This window comes from Boleophthalmus pectinirostris, unplaced genomic scaffold (genome assembly GCF_026225935.1).
Source record: "Boleophthalmus pectinirostris isolate CB_2022bp ecotype Guang Dong unplaced genomic scaffold, ASM2622593v1 HiC_scaffold_18, whole genome shotgun sequence".
Taxonomy (NCBI): Eukaryota; Metazoa; Chordata; class Actinopteri; order Gobiiformes; family Gobiidae; genus Boleophthalmus; species Boleophthalmus pectinirostris.
Window position 1 is genome coordinate 21,992,441 of NW_026571133.1, and position 15,572 is coordinate 22,008,012.

Below are 15,572 nucleotides of genomic sequence, written 5' to 3' on the forward strand. Positions count from 1 at the left end.
TTATCACCAAATCAGTTTTCTAGTAAAACCCCAGGCACATGAAAAAAGACTAAACAGAGCCACGTCTGGAGACAGATTGGATGATTTAAGGGACAATTACAAACTGTGATTTGAGCTTGATGACAGAATAACAGTAAATAGGACATCTTATCAGGAGCTGACAGATCTCAGGCTCAGATCCAAACTATTTATACATTGCATTGTTACTGTTTGCAAGTGCACTGTATTGTGTTAAATCTAAATAAAAAAATTGACAAGCCTTGTATAAAGCCATATTTTACTTTATTAATTGTATTAAAATACAATTTCTCAATCCACACACTACAGTCAATATATTGAATTTAACACATAAAAAAACACATTTCCTTATATACTTACCACACATCCATAGATCTGACCTATAACTTTGCTTGGAGCTTGTCTCAGTTTTTTTCCATATGTTTTATGCCATACTTTCAAACAAGAGGCATTGGAAGACTGTGCTTTTTTTTTTTTTTTCAGCTTCTAATTTCTTATCTTTGACATGTGCATACAACACAAACACCACTATAATGTTTTGAAAAAACTTTTAAATAACAATTTGATTCATTGTTTACAGCAAGTTCTTAATTCACAAAGGAACAAACTCTGTGAACTTGAACATGCAGAGTGGAAGATTACCTCACCCAATCAACTCTGACCTGGTCCGGCGCACTGCGGTACGTGCCTCATGGACATCACTTGGCTGGGTGTGCGATCTTAGCTGTCAACACCAAAAGCACAATAGGCGGGCTAAACAGAGGCCACACTCGGGCAGTTATAAATGGGTGTCTTATCACACTGACCAATCAAATTTTGCCTGTTAATGTTGACTGCAATGTCATATTGGGACATGGCAAATTAGGCAAAAGCGAAACAAAAATCCAGTCTTCAGCAAAATGTACTTTCCCCAAATACATACATACATAGGATACATGAAGATTGTGCACATCTCCGGTCTCCATAAGTCCGTTCCTAGGTTTCTTCGCACAAAAGAAAAGTTGTCAATTATTTGTCTTATGGTAAGATTTAAAGCTTATTTATACATACAACTGAGATGAGCAGAGTTTTATGTATCATATTTAAATATTGTAATTGTTGATAAATGTGCTGATGTGTTTCATTGTACATTGTTTTATAACGCAATTGTTGCTTAAATAAATAAATAAATAAGTAAGTAAGTAAGTAAATAAGTAATAAACATAATTTGTATACCCCAGTCCCATTGGATAACAGATAGACATAAGTCTTCAGCTATATTCCAGTTTCTTTACATTCATATTGTATCATGTCTGTCCATTCACATGCACTGTCCCAAGCAAATAAATAAATAAGTGCAATTGTTAGTGCAGTCTAGCTACTTACAGGGCCCATATTACACTATTTTCTGATCTATGTTGTAATGTTGTTCCCTCATTGAAAACATACCTGGAGTTGTGTTTTGTTTCATTCACACATGTTTAACACACAAACTATGCATATTTGGTTCTTCTCTTTAACAGAAAACACTCCATCCCACCTTGTGGTAATTTCAGCTCTGGAATTGCCAATCTCTACTGAACAAAATGTAAAAGGTAGCTGCTAAGTCAAAAATTACCACCACATGACATCACAATGTGGAATAGAGCATTTTGAGCTATGGAGATGGGCACAATAATGTAGGATTACTCAAACATGTTTGAATAAAACAGAACACAACAACGAGTTAACATCATTCTAACATGGCTTTAAAGTCACAAGAGTAAATTGTGGATAATAAAGGACCTTTAAAAACATCTTAAATTGGTTTAAAACAAGCATTTTGTGTTGAAATTAAATGTAGAGTGGTTCAAGTTTGAAAAATCCAAACAAGAGAGTGCAACTGTTATGATTGGAATAGTGTAGTGCCTTTGTCTAAAAAGCTCAGAGGATCCCCCATTCTGCAGCTTCTCTGAATCTTATGAATGAACAAGTGTTTCATGTGGAAATTGTTATTCTAACCACATACATAAGTGTTTCAGGGCTGTTATGGAAAAGTAATTACCGAGGAGGGGGACATCTGTCAGAGCACTGGGGGTTTCCCATAATGCCAACTTTCTTTTAGGGAGCCGGTTAAAAACAACATGGAAACAAACACCTTGGTCTTAAACATGAACTATAGCTAAAGTCAAGAATGCAGTTAGTGAGAGGGTTAAGCAATTTAACCCACTAACTAAAACCTAGTCATCTTTACATTCACCAGCATTAGTGTAATAATAGGGTTTGTTTGGTGAAAGTATGTATAAAATGTTAACTAAGCCACCTGTGATACTTATAATGAACAATGAACCACAAATAAACCACTGAACCACTTCAACACATTTTTTCTGTGACTCTAAAACTGATTAATTTTCCAGTTTTCTATTTTTGGAGCCTATGTGTAAGCCTCATGAGGTGACCTTTGACTTAGCTGCATTCTAAAAAATAAACCAACACCTTAAGGAAACATCTCTGCTGCAGGTCCGGATCTGAAAACGAGTGAACGGTGGGAACTAGAAGAAGATCAGGACATTGACTGATGAGAGGAGCAAAGCGTTTCCTCATTCATGGAAACAACATCAAAGTAGATGGTGAAGGCTGGAAAGAATACTCAAACTCTATAACCAAGTAAAAGTACAGTTACAGCATATTACGTAACATATACTGCTGCAAAGATTTATTCAAACTACTAGTTACTTAGAACACAACTTTTGAATAATTTTAGATCATATAATATAATTACTACTCTACTCAAATCTACTCAGTTATCTATTTGTAATTATTTACTTATACTGTATACCTTCCATGATTTACACCCACTGCATACAGAAATGTTAAATGTATGCTTTTATCAATTAACTAACTTACTAAATTATTTAATCATCGTTGATCATTTATGTTTATCTATGCTTTTTGTCCTAACTCAAGTTCTTCTTTCCCACAATAATTCTAACACTAATATGTGATATTGTGACATCCCTTTTCATTTTGGCCAAAGACTCAGTATGACACAACACTGATACACTGAGAGCATTGTTGAGTAAACAATTGTTCAATAAACATGTAAGCTGTATTTTACATGGTAGTTGGTTTGGGTGTTTCATGAATAATTAAATTTACTTTATTTATGTTATATCTTAACAACCAATTTGTATCTGCGTAAACATTCATGAAACTGTTCTTTGCGGGAGACTCTACTAATGAGCCACATAAAAGCAATTCTTTTCAGAGGGTTTTAGCTACATGGAAGAGCATTAAGAGTACATTGTCAAACAAGGAGTTATTCTGCTCTGCTCATATTGGTTTACACCTTTACTGCCAGATGTGGGGGCTCTCTTTTTATCCACTTTTTATCTTTGATTACTGTAATTGGCACTGAGGCCCAGTAGAACACAGCAAGTCCCAAAACCCAGAAGGCCTTGTAAAAGGTACCCACTCGCCAAAGTCATTAACCCTGTCATAACAAGGGACTATGCAAGGGGGCTACAATGTGCTTAACTTTAAAGACAACTTCCAATTAATGCAGAAAAGTCTGGTGGCCTGCTCCCTTAAATACAGTGGATGGACAAGGCTCATAATGGTATCCATAAAGTAAAAGTACGAGCAGCTGCTGGCCAATGAAAACAGTTTGCCTCATGTTCAAATCAGAACCACATGACGATGGAAAAGAAACAAGTGGAGCTGTAATAATGAGGAGGTTCTACTTCCTGTTGGCTGATTGGAGCGTTCACCTCTGGGAATATGAGTAGTTGGAGGTCTTACTGCCAATGAGCATGGTGTTAAAGTCACACTAACCAGCCAAATACATGCATTTCAAAACTGTGATCCATGCTAAGAGGGAATGCTGGTGACCTGCCTAAAGGGGCTGCAATTTAAATGTACACTCTACAGCGCATAGTGTTGCTTATATATGTGTGCAAGCCACAAACATCTAATTAACTTTCAATCATGGTTATACTCGTGTTCAGGGGATATTTTTCCCATGGCAATGGACTGGTTGGCTTCTTTTGTGGCTATATAGCTCACACACTGAGCAGTTTTGTTTTTGAAACTTTTTGTATTTTGAGCTCAATTTTTAACATCATATCATGGGATTTTAACCAGCTAAGAAGTGCAGCATGTGCAGTTCAAATAACATAAGTAAGAGACTGTTGCATTGTGTGAAATTAAGTGAATGTTCCCATATCCAGGGAGACTGTGCAAGAGGCTAGGAAAGGAGCTAGCTAAGGAGCTAGTTATGAACATCTGAGATGTTACAGACTTTTTACACCATATTGGACAGCAAATGTGGCAGAAGACCTTCCAGAGGAAATACTCCAAGACCTTCCAGTGGACATACTTAGAGGAGTGAGCCATTTAATTACCAACGAAAACACCAGAGTGAAGTAAAAATGAGGCCTTTCCTGTTACGTTCAACTGGCTCCCCCTTGGACGCTGCTGTGATGCTCCCAGAGGAGAGACACTTTTGGCTCTTCCTCTCTTGACAGTGCCTTGACACAGGATCTGCTGACCCTACCTGACCAGTCTTTATGTTAAACTGCACTGAGACTGGAGATGGGCAAATAAACAATAATATGGTTTATCGTGATGAAGAGAGTAGACAATAATCGTGGGACATAATTGCCAATGAAGAAAATCTCCATAAATCACCAGAATGTACAAAAAAAAGATATTTACCCATGATGTTTTCTTCTTTCTTCTTCACTTTCACTACCAAAGTACAACACTATAACAGTTGTTTAAATATGTAACCTATTGATAATATTCAAATTATCATTATTCATTTCCAAAATATTTTTAAAATGTCAGCAACTTTCATAATCGTGATATAATCGTTAATTGCAATTTCCTTGGCCACGATAATCATGACACAAATTTCTATATCGTTCCATACTTAACATGTAACACTGCAACAGTTTGTAGCAATTTCCCTCAAGATCAATAAAGTATTTCTCTCTCCCTCTCTCTCAAGTTTTTAAGAAGACATATTATGCTTTTCTGGTGTGTGTGCTCTCCCTCTCACCCAGCTCAAGTCCTCTACCAGAGGCCTGGGAGCTTGAGAGTTCTGCACAGTATCTTTGCTGTTGCTAGTACCGTGCTTTTCTGGACTGAGATGTCTATTGTTTATGCTGGTATCTGCTGTAGCCACTTCTCCAGTTTGAGGGTTACAGTCCCGAGTGCTCCGATCACTACAGGCACCACTGATGCCTTCACCTTCCAGGCCTCCTCCTTGACCAACCAGCCCCTGGTATTTCATTAGTTTCTCGTGTTCCTTCTTCCTGATATTGCCATCTCTGGGTAATGCGATGTCCACCACCACGGCTTTGTTCTGCACTGTAAAAAAAATCTCCTATAAATTTTACAGTAAACACCTGGCAATTTTGTTGCCAGGTGTTTATTGTATTATTTCAGTAAATTACTGTAAATTGTATTTACAGGTAAGAGCTGGGAACACTTTACAGGTTTTTGTTGGGGTATTTTTTTACAGTTATTCATTGGTTTGAAGTTTACAGTAAATAATTGCTCTGCAGCTTACAGCAAAACCTTGTATACCATGTTTATAAGTATTACCTGGCAATTTTGTTGCCAGTAATTCCCTGTAATTTAAAAATACAGCTAATCAATGTATTGTCATAAGAACAGACAGACTCAGAGCTAAAATACATTCAAACATTTATTTTAAAAAACAGTTAACACAAATACACATTAAAATATGTAAACAAATGATGTAACAAAATATTTAAGAAAGTTAAAGACACATGTAACTGACAGTTGGACATGAGCTGATGTATAAAGTCCTTAAACAGCCTGAAGAGAAAAGACGTGAGGATCCTTCAGCTCTGTGTGAGCTGCACTCAAGTCCTTTACGCTCCATCTAGATCTGTAGTCCTGTCTGTGTTCACCTCATGAAACATCTGCAATCACAAACACAGAGGAATCAAAGGAGGTAACATCACTCTGTATTATTCTAATGTCATGCAGAAATGCTCACCTGTAAAGTGCAGTGGATGCAGTGAAGAAGTGAGTTCAGCTCAGAGACAGAGCTGGAATTTGACCTGATCTTTACTGATCAGTGCTCAGTATAAACAAGGTGACCTAAACACAAGCAATCACATTTTATTATTAGAATACACCTTTAATATTTGCACTGAGAGAAGCGACAGAAAACAATTGTGCTTAATGTTATTAGAATTACCTCAACATCCCACCACTGAGTTTGTACATAAATGACATGCTCACCAGTTCAGTGTGCAGTAGACTTCTAGTGAAGAATACAGACAGCTACAGAGGTGAGGTCCTCAGTCTCCAGTGTCTTCATTATTACACCTACAATCACAGAACATTGTGTTCCATGTTTTTTGACATGTTTGGCCAATTCTTTAATTTAATCACATGCTGTAATCCAGTGCACAGTGGACTTTTATATCCGTGTTGATGAGGCAGCTCAACTCATGGTGAGATAAGACGTGTACCTGGTCTTCTCTCTTCAGTCCACCACCTGGTGAAGGCCGACTGCACTGACAATTTTACCTGAACAAACACATTCACATTTGTATTAAATAGGGTGACCATATTTCCGTTTGTGAAAACGGGGGTATGAACGCGCATTGTGTATTACAGGCGGGTAGTAATTACACACGGGTGAGTCAGGACTAAACCAGGACTAATCTTGGATTTAAGAGAGAAAACGCCGAGCAGTTTGTCCGTAAGCGCGATCGGGCAACTGCCGTGTTTAACTCCGTGAGGTGTGGAGCTGAGCCGGTCCGGTCCTTTCTCTTGCAGTCACCTCCGAGCCCGTCCTGACGGTGAGTCATGTTTCAGTTCTGGTTTAGTCCTGTTTTAGTCCTAGTTCAGTCGTGGATTAGTCCTCCTCCTGGAATCAGTCCTGGGTTAGTCCTGGTTTAGTCTTGGTTCAGTCCGTGGCGTAGGCAGCGCAAAGCAAAAGTTTGATATAATCTCAGGTTAACAGGCGGGTGCGTTGTTGTACCGGGGGTCTCCAAAAATGGATCCGTGTGGGACTCTGCGCTGTTGGGCTCCATTACAGAATAAATGAATCTTCATTTTGTTACATAATGAAGGAGGAAAATAACACAAGGACGACAGCAGCAACAAGTTTTAAGAAGGAAGTAAAAAGGGTTGCACCTGTCCTGTCTAAGAAAAGTGTATAAAGTTTGTGGTGAGGGGTTTTACAGCCTTAACACAGATAGAATAATTGTAAAATATAAAGTTGATACTTCGCGGGTTATTTTTAGAACATAACCCCACGATAAACGAGGGACCACTGTACTCTCACCTCCCAACCTGTGCACATGGACTCCCACTTGTCCCGGACTGACCCGGTTATGTCAGTATTCGGGTTACTGCGTATACATGCACACTGAGAAACCGGGATACTCATATTCGCGTATACATGATCAAATGGAGTATCCCGGTTTCTTGACATAATCTTACAAATGCGCAGGCGCAAAAATTAACTTAAATCAATTTCATAAACCAGGAAAAATACAAACCGTGAGCTCCTTTAGCATAAGAAGCTAAGGAGCTACGAGATATCCCACAATCCACTGTGCAGATTCTTAATTAAAATCTTATGCATAAATAAACTCAACTTTACAACATATAAACCATAAACACTATAGAGCCACATCAGCCCATTTGATCATATAATTCAGCTGTGATCACATTTGTTTACGTTTTACAGAAACGAAACTTAAGACCGTTTGGCTAATTAGCATAAACTGTTAGCGGCGAAAAAAACAACTCGCTCCTTGCGCCGTTGATGCGATCAGTTTCTTTTGGACTAAATGACACGACTCTGTGGATTATGTGTGTTATTTCTGTGACAGAAGAGGCGCTAATGATGGTAAGTGTGTTCCGTGCATATAGAGTATAGGAGATAGTTCATGTTTTAGCTTTTCAGCGATCACACGAGTGCAGGTCGTACGTGTGCAGGTTTAGCGCAGCTCTTAATTTTACAGTCATTTCACTCGTTTGGTCACTTTATTTATGTTGGTCAATTTATTTATGTGACTACTGTTGTGGTGAAAGGCTGGAAAGTGTCTTTTGGACGCATGCGCACTCAACTTTATGTTGCAGTAACCGGGATACTGCGTTTACATGCCACAAGTAACCCGGTTATTATCGGAATAAACCAGCTACAGTAACCCGGTTTCTAATAACCGGGATACTGCCATAACCGGGTTACTGCGTATACATGCACCATCAAGAAACCGGGATACAAAAAAAACCCGATCATAACCGGGTTATTGATGTGCATGTATACGCACTCACTGTTAAATGCGCATTTGTGCTTTGGTATGTTGCAGGCTGACCGACTGTTTGTGTCTCGCTCCTTCTGAGTCACAGACGCTACGAGAGACGCTCAGTTTAATGTCCCCAATGAACGATACTGAAAACCCGGACATTTGCACCACTTTATGAAATAAAACCCGGACGCCCCGGACAGGACGCAAAATACGGACATGTCCGGGGAAAAACGGAAGTTTGGTCACCCTATATTAAACATAGAAGTGTAAAGCCTTAACTGGCTCTTGTAGCTCACATTCATAGAACACAAATATATTCAAAAAATTAATAGTCTGACATAGATTTCTTTGAAACACATCAGGTCTGCTCTGCTCTATTGCTCCTCCTGCCTGCTCCGGTGTCTCCGCGGCCCCGCCCGGCACACACCTCTTTCCCTCCATGACACACGTTCTACCGGGCTGTACCAGGACTGACTCTAGTGCGATATGCGCCACAAACTTCTGTTCTACTGGAGTTTTACGACGCCGCGGTCGGTGTCTGTGTTGCTCCCTTCACACTGTCGTATCAGTCCGCGGTCTCCTCGGCTCACCGCGGTCTCTCGTGAGCGCCACAGCTGCTCTACCGGAGTGTTCATGTGTCGGAGTGTTACCGCGGCACAGCCTCGTCTGGACCCGGGTCCGTCCGGCTCAGCTCGGATCTCGATGAAAGCGAGCACTCACGTGCTCATGTAAACGAGCCTATATCGGTTTAGATGTGCATGTGACCACAGATAACAGCGCGGTTCTGTTATGTTTAGTAGGCTACGTTCACGTCTAAGTGCTAGGCTGCTTACACAGACACAGAAACAAATACGCTGTCCTACAAACTTTATTACAACGGTGAAAAAATTATAAATATGACTTAAAAACAAGCAAACAACAACAAAAAAAACAAAAAACAAAACAAGTTACTTACTCTTTTGTGGAGTGAATGGACCAGTGCATTATCCCGATGAGCTCCTCTTTGTCTCTGCTCTTCTTAACTGAATGTGTGCGGTGTAGAAACATTTGAAATACAACATTTACATGTAATATCCTCCCATCTACAATAAAGCACCAACTAATTTTAATTTACAACAGGCTGTTCTTACTAACTAATAATTTTTTGTCCCACATTGCATTGCAATCTACAATTATGACATGTAATTTGTGAAAACAAGAAGCAGTTGAAAAATTACTGTAAACTACAGCAATTTGTTACAGTGTGGTGTAGGGATGGGCATGATTAGTCGAGTAATCGATAATTGATCATTAAGAATTTCATCGATTACGTTAATTTTAATCAACAAACCGAATGTAGGTTGCTGTGCTTAGCGTGACCAAACAGGGGTCCGTACATGTAGCTGTCTGCACCCAGAAGGAGCGAGCAAACAGTCGGTTAGTCTGTAACGTACGGAAGCACAAATGCGTATTTAACAATGACTTGTACAAGAAATTTCACGCTTTCCGTTCCAGTCGGAATAAGTGTGAGTCCATTTGCACAGTGTACAAAGCAGCACATATGTTTCAGGGTCCAGTGGGAAAAAGCTTTGCCAGGTGAGAGCAGCGCAATGTCGATGACGAGTCCCCACCTCCCACCCTCCGTACGGTGTCCTTGTTTTAACAAACGCAAAAATGGTAAATCCGACAGAAATTGACCGCATCAGCGCACAAGAGCTGTATTTTTATCTTCGCTTAGTTTATGCAAATTAGCGATGCGATTTTAAGTTTCGTTTCTGTGAGAGTTGAGCAAAGCTGAATTAAACACATTATAATGTCAAACGGGTTGATGTGGCTCTAGAGTCATTACGGTTTATATTTTGTAAAGTTGAATTTATTTATGCAGATTAGTAGTGCAGATAGTAATAAAAATGATGATCATTTTAATATAAAAACGTTAATGATTAATCGATAATCTACCGTTAATTCTTCCGACGATCGATTAAGAAAATTTCATTGAATACCCATCCCTAGTGTGGTGCTTATCCACCACCACTATGTCTGGTTGGTTCGCCATCACCATCCTGTCAGTCTGTATCTGGAAGTCCCACAGGATCTTGGCTCAGTCGTTCTCCACAACCTTTGGAGGTGTTTCCCACCTTGATCTTGAGGTCTCCAGCCTGTACTCTGTACAGATGTTTCTGTACACTATGCCCACCACTTGGCTATGTTGCTCAATGTATGCTTTCTCTGCCAGTATCTTACACCCTGCAGTTATGTGCTGGACTGTTTCAGGAGCCTCTTTGCACAGCCTACACCAGGCATGTCCACACTTTTTCTTGGCCCTCAAACTGAAAAGTTTTGTGAAAATCTACCTTGATAAAGCTAATCTTTAATAATTTAGTGTATAGTTTTAAGGATCTCAGCATGAATAAAGACTGATGGGTAATTCTAACTGTTAGAATCTAACGTGTTAAACATGCACATATTTCAGTTATTCGCTGTATTCAGCATCAGTCTGCTTTGTCTATTTTTAGATATGTGGACACCCCTGGCTTATTGCTGGAGTGCTCAGGGCATGCTCCTGTGCAGTCTGAATGAGTGCCTTGTGTGTGTGTGTATGTGTATATATATATATATATATATATATATATATATATATATATATATATATATATATATATATCATATTTATATAAAGAATAAAGAAGCTGATTTTCATTTTGTATTTTTATTGTTGAAAATAGCTGAAAGCAGAATTTTTTTCTGCCATCAAATGATGGACAATTCATGATTACTCAAACATACATGAATCAATCGAAATGCAACTTTGAATAACCTATAAGAGAGCATATGTCCCCTTAAATATATTTTATATATTATATATATATTTATAAGAAAATATCCCAAATTAGTTGATTTCTTTCTTTTTTTTTTTTTTTTTTTTTTTTTAATCACAGCTAAACACCCATCCAGACAGTCCCTTAGCAGTGGAGACATTGCTCACTGCTGCCATTAGCACTTATGTCTGGAAATGCATATTCACTTGAGGTCAGCCCCAAACCAGGTGTTCATTTTTATAATCTATTTGAAGGACTGTGACCAGGAAAACTGCAGGTCCACTGAGAAAAATATCCGTCTGATGTACAGCATGTGGCAGCCAGAGGGTTAGCCCATCATGGTCATCCCCAGACCACCTTTCAACACTGTGGAGCAAAAACAGTCCATTTTAAAACAATCCTGTCCCATTGCTCTCTCTCAAGACAAAACATCTGAAATAGTTTTATGTTTAGTGAGCAATGGAAAGTACCATTACAGTACCAGTATTAAAAGTAAGTGTCAAGAACATCAATGATAGATAGTTCATGTTCTTGTCTTTGCGTTTGTATGATTGGTGGTGGGGCTGGAGATTGACAGCCACTTGTTTGGTCATTCTTAATTGCAGTGTTAATTTTAACCAAAAAAATTGTCTTCTAGGTAGCTCTTATGATTTTTAGTTTTAATATCATGATATGTCATGTGAATTCAGTTAACCAAATCCTTAATAGTTTTAGTCAGCAAGAGTTTTAAAAATGCTTACTTTATCTTTAAGTATGATAAATTGCTTCAGGGGCCATGTACACAAATGTTCCTTGGAGTTTGTTCAGGGTCTACTTTGGGGCTCTGGGATTGTAAAGTGGAACTTAAATCCGTGTCTTTCAACCTGGTGAGTTTATGTTTATTTTTTATTATTCAACAAAAATATCAGTACGTTTGTCAATGACAATATTTACTTTTAGACAGAGTTGACAAAAATGTGTGTAATTTTAGTAATGGATTTAGTCACTATGACATTATATTTAGTTTCAGTCAGCAAAAATATGGCATTTTAGTCAACAACATTAACACTGCTGAATAGGATGTAGAATATACTTTACAAAGCCTTACAGTTACATAATATATTTAATTTACCTTTGGTCTATGCTTTATGTCCTGCTCAGGCCTTTGTGTGGGACAGTGTGTCCAGAGCATCAGAGGAGTTAGAGACTAATGTAAAAAACAGAAGTGTGGGTGGATTTCAGATGTCCTTTGCAGCAGATCAAAATTAAAGGGGCCAACAGATCATCAGTGTTTCTGGGCAGTGTCCCATACTACCACTCACTCATTCACTCAGGAGTATCACTGACAGCAAATACACTGGGCATTTCTCATTATTTTCACCTTTTTCACATACCATAGGCCTACACACTGTATTTTTGTGAATAAAAATGGAGGTGTTCTGTTTTTTGTAGCTTGGCCCTAAACATTGGCTCAGAGAAGAAGATTGATTGGTACAGCACTTGAGCAGACTCTGAATGCTGTCATCTCTTCTCACGGAGCATATTGCTTTTTGTATTGGGTCACTGAAAAATTAATTATGAAAAAATCTTTGTGAAGTCAAGCATATGAAGTTTGAGTACAGTCATGAAATGTGAGCTTTTAATTTCAACAGTTATAGGACCAATAAAGTGGCAGACTAAAGTAAATGGTGATTTTGACACCACTACTGGTCATCATGTGTGATATTTTACCTCTCTGGCCAGGAGCACATGTTTTTTCCAGTGTTAAACTCTGTCCAGAAGTGCGTTTGATCTTGTTCATCTGTGCGTGTCAAAGTCAGCCCACACTTTCCCCTGCCACTGTCCAAGCAGCTGTCTCATGGTGTTTCACAGAGAGGACTCAGTGACTTAAACCAGATGAGGTGAACTGCTCGTCCAATCAGCATGGGCATATTTAAATACAGTGCTTTATCAGATGCTAAATATGTGCCCACAACAATGCCAGACCTAATATCCTAGTATGTGGCCAAACCTCCTTGTCAAAGCCTGATCTCATCAGACCTCAGAAGCTAAGCAGGGCTGGGCCTGGTTAGTACTTGGATGGGAGACCGCTGGGAAAATCAGGTGCTGCAGTGGGGCGCTGGGGGTAAAAAATGCTGTTGTGTCCTCAGGCAAGACACTTCACCCACATTACCTAGTATGAAAGTGGTGTAAGTGTTGGTGGTGGTTGGTCGGAGCAGCAGATGGTGCTGATTGGCAGCCTCACTTCTGTCAATTTGACCCAGGGCAGCTCTGGCTACAATAGTAGCTTGCCACCTCTGGGTATGGAATGAATGAATAATGCACCAAAATGTAAAATGACTTTGAGTGTCTGGAAAAGTGCTATATAAGATTAATGCATTATTATTATTTTTAATGTGAAGCATGGTTTGCAATTTATTTTACATTAGGTTTGGTCAGCTGCAGTGAGTCTGCATATGGAACTATGGTTTTCATTTGGCTTTTGGAGATGAAAAAGCAGAGCTCAGCTGAGATTTATTGGTCCCGGTGGCGACATTGTCTTTTCCATTGGCTACTATAATCAGGTCATCTTTCACAGGGTACTTTCAGAGTAACTGCCAAAGGTTTTGGACTCAGCTGTGACATAATATCTAATGGAATCAACATTAAACAGATCAAAATGTGGCATACTGAGTGGTACTGCCCAACTAAATATAATGTCAAATGAAATAAACTAAAAATGAACCAACAACACCACTGAGCATCTCCCAGAAAATACATAAAATGAGCAATAACTAAATTGCAATATTAGGCACATAGGTTCGCTCATTGACAAAGAAGCAGTCCATTCCAGTAATTTAAAACACTAGATTTATACACAAAGGCAAGACAACAGTTCCCCAAAAGGTCCAATGACCTTAGACCCCACATCTGGAGAAAAATGCATGTTAGTTTTCACAATAGTTTAACCCAGTGAGAGAAGCTAAGGTAGTAGATATGATACCTCGATACATGTGATATGTATCTCAATACAGTGAGCTTTCGATTTGATACAATTTGATATGAAATATTTCAAAACGATATGATACAGTTCAATTAAAAATAATACTAATAGTAAACACAACCATTTTAATCATTAAACTGTGAATATGTCAAATGTGTTGCATAAACAAGTTTCCTTCCTCTAAACAAGCAACAAAACTGTAGCTCTGTAACAAAATAACTTAGTACAATATCCCAAAAAATACAAAATATAATATATGTATATAATACAATACAGCAGTCCATGATATTGATGTGTAATGGCTAGGTTACTAAAAGTACTCACACGCCGTCACACAAAGGCTACGTTCAGACTGCAGGGCTTAATGCTCAATTCAGATTTTTTTGTGAAATCCGATGTTTTTGCGAGGTCGTTCACATTGCCAATTAAATGCGACTTGTCTGTGACTTCAGTGTGAACGGTAAACGGCCCGAAAGTGTCCCGCATGCGCACTGGAGGACACGATGACGTCAACCCCATGCGTCAACCGCAGCGAGCGTGCTCTGTGTTTACGGAAGTTGTCCAAATATGGTCGCGAGCATTGAGCACCTGGCGATTTTACAGTTCCGGTTTCCGCCTGCTTCAGCGCAGAATAGTGACGTTTGTCGCTTGTTAATGACGTGTAGGTCAGATGGATGCGCTTTGGCCGTTCAGACTGAAGTCGCATGTCAAAAGATCGGATATGTATTGGATTCAGGACCACATATCCAAGTGGCCTGGGTCACATTTGAAAAATTTGGATCTGTGCCGTTCAGACTGTCATTAAAAGATCGGATACAGGTCACATAGAAGCCAAAAAATCGGATTTGGGTCACTTCAGGCTGCAGTCTGAACGCAGCTAATTAGAGAGCCATTCCCTCACTTCTCTTATAGGGCATCTTTACCAGTGTGTGTCTCATGCCTGTTGATTAATAGGCATTACCTCCACCAAATAAACTAATAATAATCATATGATTTTGTTTAACACTTTGTCTGTGGTCATGTTATGTGCGCGCTGGCCGATAAGAATCATACTGACTCCTGACCTTATGCTAGAGGAAATTTACTACTGAATTGTTGTCAGATTTACTGTAAACAAGTGCAGCCGCTTGATTAGTGCATAGCACCTCATTTCCTGAGCAGCTTTCATTTAAATAGAATAAGAAGTGGTGGCACATCGTCCCTTCATGTTGTCCCAATCAGACGTGACAGCAGCTGCACTTAACTGCCACGACGTCCACCTCTGGTGGAGCCACAATGAAAAGAGCAGTGTTTTCTGCCTTCAACAGAGGCTCCTGTCCCTCTGCTGACCTGAAGTGCACACATTTACCCAAACCAAATTAAACAGTTTCTGTTGTAAATTTACTGAAGCCACTTAAAGAGGTAAAGAGGCTCAGAGAGATTTAATGCATATATTCTCTTTGGTGATCATGTGGTATTATGGAAGATATTACACATTTACCACAAATAAAACTTTAACAATAACTGTAAATAAAGTAAAATAAGACAGTG

The 15,572-nt window shown here is 39.1% G+C and overlaps 1 pseudogene; it reads left to right on the forward strand.

The window, feature by feature from the left end:
- The first annotated feature begins 13,056 nt into the window (after positions 1–13,056).
- LOC129409059 (5S ribosomal RNA) lies at positions 13,057–13,174 on the forward strand (annotated as a pseudogene).
- The last annotated feature ends 2,398 nt before the right edge of the window (positions 13,175–15,572 follow it).